General features: G+C 45.9%; 1 non-coding gene across 1 annotated transcript; it reads left to right on the top strand.

Annotated features, from left to right (window-relative positions):
- The first annotated feature begins 6380 nt into the window (after nt 1-6380).
- Nucleotides 6381-6487, top strand: LOC112084796. Its single transcript, XR_002898456.1, has one exon. It is a non-coding gene; the product is annotated as a small nucleolar RNA R71 (small nucleolar RNA).
- Nucleotides 6488-6635: the final 148 nt, after the last annotated feature.

The following is a 6635-nucleotide window of genomic DNA, read 5'->3' as shown; positions in this document are numbered from 1 at the left end:
TCCAAGCGTATTTTCTCAAGAATTTTAAAAACTCAAGAGCAAGTGATATTAAATGCAAAGACCGGTTTTTCGTGTGTTGTCTGCCCTGGTGGAATTTACAAAATTGTTCCCAAAGGCCGATATACTCTAAAAGAATTTATTCCACATTTTACAAGCATTTAAGCTCGCAAAGAATGAAGGAAAAAGATGAGTTCTTTAAGATGCAAATACCTTTGGGAATGCAAGATTTAGGCTGAATGAGATGCTTATGCATAGTAGACAACACCCTAACGAGTCTAGAACGCTTGGAATCACGCAAAATGAACGAGAAATGAGTGAGTTGTGTTCGTGAAATGCAGAGAAAAGAGTCAAGAGGGCAAACTCTGCGTTTTGGCCAAGTATGGAGGTTGGTATGGGCTGGAGCGCGCTTTCCAGCTGGTATTTGGACTGTTGTGGGACTGGTCCCCCCTTCTGCTCCAGCTCCAGCCGTTGACCGCGCCAAAAACTACCTTGACCGGGTGTTTAAATTCAAAATGCCGTGCAACCCTTCAAATGGACACGGTATGGGGATGACGTGGGCTGTACGGACCAAGCCAAATTTTCTCGTGTTACTCTGAGCTGCCTCGACGTGTTCCACCCCGAGGGTACCAAGCCGAGTAGTCTGAGCCCGTGCCAACGAGTAAATCCCCATAGCTTTCACGTCTTTTCTTTGGACCTCGCAAAGCCTCTTCTTCGTTCTAAATGTTTCATGTGTTCTTGCTTTTGATCATCTCTTGAAACCGAGTACCTCGGCACGCTCCACCACGAGGGCATCATGCCGAGGTCACTTGTTTTTAGCAAAGAACACGTGAAGCTTGGGGGTTTAAACAGGCTGGCCTTGGTGTAAACTGGTCGCGGCCTCGGATCAAGGTTTTTTTTTTTTTTGACCGTTTTAAGTGAACATCGCCCCTCGGTATACTTATACCGAGGTGTTTACACCGTGAGCCTCCCCCACACTTAGTTATTTTACCATAGCACTTCTCAGACACGACCATGATGAAATTAAGTCGAGGAATCTAGCTGAGGTTCTCAAGCTTTCACTCGGTAAAAGATGACCATGGTATGAATATACCGAGGGTCGATACCGAGGCTATGTATGCTCTTTGACTTAATTCATCAGGCCGTGTCTTTTTCAAGCTTTCTCTCACTTTCACCCTCAAGGTTCACTGTCTAACTCCTGAAACACTTAACAAACCCTTCAAAAAGCTTCAATCAAAAAGAAAAAGAAGATGAAAAACGAAATATGTACATGGATAAGCTTGGCGTGTCTCCCAAGAGCACTTTGTTTAACGTCGCTAAGTTTGACTTTTCATACCTTTTCAGGCTGATTCCGATTCAAGTAGAGGAACTGAGGTAGCTCCCCCCCCCCCCCCCTTGTTTCTGATGCCAAGTAATGCTTTACCCTCTGGCCGTTTACCACAAAACCTTGTCCATCTTTTCCTTTCAAAACCACGGCTCCATAGGGTCTTACTTCAAGAATCGTGAACGGACCGGACCACCTAGACCTCAGCTTCCCAGGGAACAGCTTAAGTCTTGAGTTAAACAACAGAACTTTGTCCCCTTCTTTGAACTCTCTCTTGTGTATCTTCTTGTCATGGAGCGCCTTGGTTCTTTCTTTGTAGATCTTAGAGCTCTCAAAAGCATCTAACCGGATCTCCTCAAGCTCATGAAGCTGTAGAACTCTTTTCTCTTGTGCGGTCTTGATGTCAAAGTTCAAAAGTTTCACTGCCCACAAGGCTTTGTATTCCAACTCAACCGGTAAATGACAGCTCTTCCCATAGAGCAAGTTAAATGGTGAGGTTCCAATGGGGGTCTTGTAGGCGGTTCTGTAAGCCCACAGAGCATCGTCAAGTTTCTTGCTTCAATCCTTCCTGGATGAGTTCACTGTCCTTTCCAAAATGGCCTTTATCTGACGGTTGGAAACCTCCACTTGGCCGCTGGTTTGCGGATGATAAGGGGTGGCCACCTTGTGCTTTACTCCGTGCTTCTTAAAAAGACTCTCAATAGTCTTGTTGATGAAATGGCTTCCCCCATCACTGATGACTACTCTTGGTACTCCAAACCGTGGGAAGATGATACTCTTGAAGAGTTTTACCACCACTTTTGAATCGTTGGTCGGAGATGCAACCGCTTCAACCCATTTACTCACATAATCCACCGTTACAAAGATATATTGATTCCCATACGAGCTTACAAAGGGACCCATGAAGTCAATGCCCCAACAGTCGAAGACTTCTACTTCAAAGATTGGGTTTTGGGGCATTTCATTCCTTTTGGATATGTTTCCGTGCCTTTGACAAGCTTCACACCTCGAGACCACTTCCTGGGCGTCTTTGAACATGGTCGGCCACCAGAAACCGCTCTGTAGAACCTTGGCAACTGTCTTGAACGCACCTAAATGACCATCATACGATGAGCCGTGGCATTCTTGTAGCACCGGATGAATTTCTTCTTCGGCCAAGCATCGCCTATAGAGATGGTCCTTGTTAAGCACGTAAAGGTACGGCTCATCCCAATAATACCTCATCACATCTCTAAAGAACTTCTTCTTCTGATAGGTATCAAGATCCGGTGGTTCTAAACCGCAAGACAAGTAGTTCACTAGATCTGCGAACCATGGTAGGCTTCTTTCTTTGATCGTGTTGGCTTCCTCCACTTCTATGTAAGACCTGACTAGCATAAGGGTCTCCTCCGGTAATGCATCATCAATTGGGACCTGTTCTTCAATCCTCAACCTGGAGAGGTGATCTGCGGCTCCGTTTTCAATGCCTTTCTTGTCAAGTATCTCCATATCGAACTCTTGGAGTAATAGGATCCACCTCAACAACCTCGGCTTAGCGTCCTTCTTAGCCATCAGATATCTCAAGGCCGCATGATCTGTGTAAACTGTAACCTTTGATCCCACTAGATAACTCCTGAATTTATCAAATGCAAACACAATGGCAAGCATTTCCTTCTCGGTGGTCGCGTATATTTCTTGAGCTGAGTCCAAGGTGCGGCTCGCAAAGTAGATCACATGGAGCTTTTTATTTTTCTTCTGCCCCAAGACAGCTCCTACAGCATAATCAGATGCATCGGTCATCACTTCAAATGGTAAAGACCAATCAGGGGCTTGTACAATTGGTGCACTGATCAAAGCCTTCTTGATTCTCTTGAACGCTTCCTCACATTCTTCATCAAAGTTGAAATCCACTTCTTTGCACAATAACCTGGTCAAGGGCCTGGCTATCTTGGAGAAATCCTTGATGAACCGTCTATAGAACCCAGCGTGGCCAAGGAAGCTTCTTATTCCTTTCACAGAATTCGGGGCTTGTATGTTCACCATCACCTCGATCTTGGACTTATCCACCTCGATGCCTTTCTCTGATACCTTGTGTCCCAAGACAATGCCTTCTTGGACCATGAAATGACACTTCTCCCAGTTCAAGACAAGCCTATGCATCTCACATCGCTTGAGAACCTGAGAAAGATTAGCAAGACATTCGGAGAAATAGGAGCCGTATACGGAGAAGTCATTCATAAACACCTCAACTTTCTCTTCAATTAGATCAGAGAAAATGTGCATCATACATCTTCGAAAAGTGGCCGGTGCATTACACAAACCGAATGGCATTCTTCTATAAGCATAAGTGCCATAAGGGCAGGTGAATGTGGTTTTCTCTTGGTCTCTTGGATCTATTGGTATTTGGAAGAATCCAGAGTATCCATCGAGAAAACAGAAATAAGGATGATTAGCTAACCGTTCAAGCATTTGATCAATGAATGGTAAAGGGAAATGATCTTTTCTTGATGCAGAATTCAATTTCCTATAGTCAATGCACATGCGATGGCCGGTTATAGTTCTTTGGGCTATGAGTTCATCCTTATCGTTTTTCACCACCGTGATCCCACCTTTCTTGGGCACAACGTGTACAGGAGATACCCACCGAGAGTCAGAGATTGGATATATTATCCCTTCCTCAAGGAGCTTTAGTATCTCCTTCTTAACCACCTCTTTGAGGTTCGGGTTAAGTCGACGTTGGTGCTCAATAGAAGACATGGCTTGGTCCTCCAGGTGTATCCTATGGGTGCATATATCAGGAGAGATCCCTCTAATATCAGCCAAGGAATACCCTATGGCTCTCCTGAATTTCCTTACTTCACTAAGTAATGCACGTTCCTCATGCTCAAGCAAGTTATCGTTTATGATTACAGGGAAAGTAGAGTTTAGACCTAAGAACGCATATCTGAGCCCTGTTGGTAGAGGCTTGAGCTCAACAGGGGGTGCGTCTGCCTCATTCCAATCGGCATCAAAGCTGCATTGGCCCGGAACAGCTTCCTCGGCCTTTTCCTTATTCTCGCGTGGTATACCATCGGCCTGGGCACAAACTGTCACGGCCATGATATCCCGAGGTGTCTCCTCTGTTCCCGTGGATCCCTCGTTGTCTGAAATGTCGAGGCCACTCTTCCTGAGCTCCAAAAACCTCGCCTCAGCTCCAAGTTCCTTCGGTTGGTCCAAAAGAAGCTTGTACACCTCGCTTTCCTCGCTCAAGTACCCGTGCTCGCTTTGTTCCCGTGTTAAGACCACTTGTAACGGATCCTCTGCGTTCAACTCTTCAAGTAGCTCATCAGCTAGCTCCTCCATTCCTCCACATAGAAAACCTGACCTCCAATGGTCGGTTTCTTCATCATCTCCTTCACATTGAACTTCATAGTCTCGGAACCGATGTGTAGTTCAATCATTCCTCCTCTCACATCTATTATGGCTCCTGCGGTTGCCAAGAACGGTCGGCCCAAGATGATAGGGTCTAATGGTTCCTAGTCCATCTCAAGAACTATGAAGTCCGTGGGGATTTCTATCTCACTGATCCTCAAAGGTAGATCCTCAAGCAACCCCACCGGTAATCTAACCGATCTATCAGCTAATACAAGAGAGATCTTGGCTGGCTTGTAGCTTTTGTATCCCAATCTCTTGGCCACCGTGTAAGGCATTAAGCTCACAGAAGCTCCAAGGTCACATAAACAGTTTGAGAACTTCAGGTGACCTAAAGCACACGGCAAAGTAAAGCTGCCCGGATCGGATAGCTTCCTTGGTATAGATCTCCTTTGTATTATTGCGCTGCACTCATGACTCAGTATCACCATACCCTGGAGCTCCTTTGTCTTGTTGAGGATCGCGTCCTTTAGAAACTTCCCAAGCTGGGGTATAGCTAAGAAAGCATCTATAATGGGTAAGGTGAGTTGCGTGTTCTCCATTGGCTTTGTCTAAGATTTTCTTTTTGAAACGCCCTGGGAACGGTATCTTGGGTTGATAAGGTGGTGGTGGAACATAGGGCTTCTCAAGCTCGGTTGTCTTTTCCACCTCTTTTCCTTTGTCCTTGATCGGTTCCTTCTCTAAGACCTCTTCTTTATGCGCATCATCCGAGGCTGCCTCCCTCTCTAGTTGCTCATTGGCCTCAATGAGCTTTGTCTTAGGCGTTGGAGTTTGTAATTCCTTACCACTCCTCAATGTGATGGCGTTCACATACTCTTTAGGGTTCGGCTCCGGTTAACCTGGTAAAGCCGGGCCTCTTGATGATGTAGACGCCTGATTTTGCTTAAGCTCCCTGATATCTTGCTGCATTGTCGCGTGCTGGCTCTCAACCCTTTGCTGGCCCTGTAACAGTTGCTGTAATATCCCACAGACATCGTTCCCCATCTGATTCTGACCCGTTCCCTGAATCTGTTGTTGATTACCCATCGGCTGCGGATTGAACCCTGGTGGAAACTTGTGTTGCTGCGGTTGGTTGTTGAAGTTGTTACCCTGAGCTGCTTGATTCTGCTGAGTGTAGCCGTGCTGCTGCCCACTGAACTGTTGCTTGGGCTGGAAGTTATTCGGAAAAGGGGTTTTTGGAGCATAGCTTTGGTGTTGTTGAGCAGGGTACACTTGGTCTTGAGGGTTAGCTACATTCGGGTTTCGATAAGAGAGGTTGGGGTTATTGCCGTGGTTGTTAAACCGCTGATACCTCTGCTGATTCCCTATGTAGTTCAGCTCCTCCTGAGTTAGACCATCTTCATTAACATTGTCAAAACTTGGCCCTTGCTCATCAAACTCGCCTACAAAGTGTATTGGCTTTTGAGTCGCCATCAAAACCTTGTCAAGCTTGCTCTGAAGCTCTCTTATATCATTTTTCATACGCTGTTCATCACTAGATCCCTCTGTACGGTTTGCTCTATCAAAGTCCTCTCCATACGTGTCATTGGACATGGCTAGGTTCTCGACTAGTTCCATTGCCGCATTGATCTCTTTCCCAAGAAAATTTCCATTTGAAGCTGTGTCGAGTTGGTTTCTGATCTTGGGGAGTGCACCTCGGTATAAAGTACTCAAGAGGGATGCCTCTGAGAAGCCGTGGTGTGGGCATTGGTTAGTATAGCTCCTAAACCGTTCCCAAGCCTCACTAAAGCTCTCGTTGTTGTGCTGCGTGAAACTTGAGATCTGATTCCTGAGCTTAGCCGTGCGTGATGTGGAAAAGAACTTTGATAAGAACGCCAGTTTACACTGCTCCCATGTTTGTATAGAGCCCCTCGGTATATTCTTTTTCCACTGGTGTGCTTTATCACCGAGGCTGAAAGGGAACAAGCGTAGCTTGAAGCTATCT

The sequence above is a fragment of the Eutrema salsugineum genome, unplaced genomic scaffold, assembly GCF_000478725.1.
Source record: "Eutrema salsugineum unplaced genomic scaffold, Eutsalg1_0 scaffold_4, whole genome shotgun sequence".
Lineage (NCBI taxonomy): Eukaryota > Viridiplantae > Streptophyta > Magnoliopsida > Brassicales > Brassicaceae > Eutrema > Eutrema salsugineum.
The sequence above is the reverse complement of the archived record's forward strand: the minus strand, read 5'-3'. Positions and strand labels throughout refer to the sequence as shown.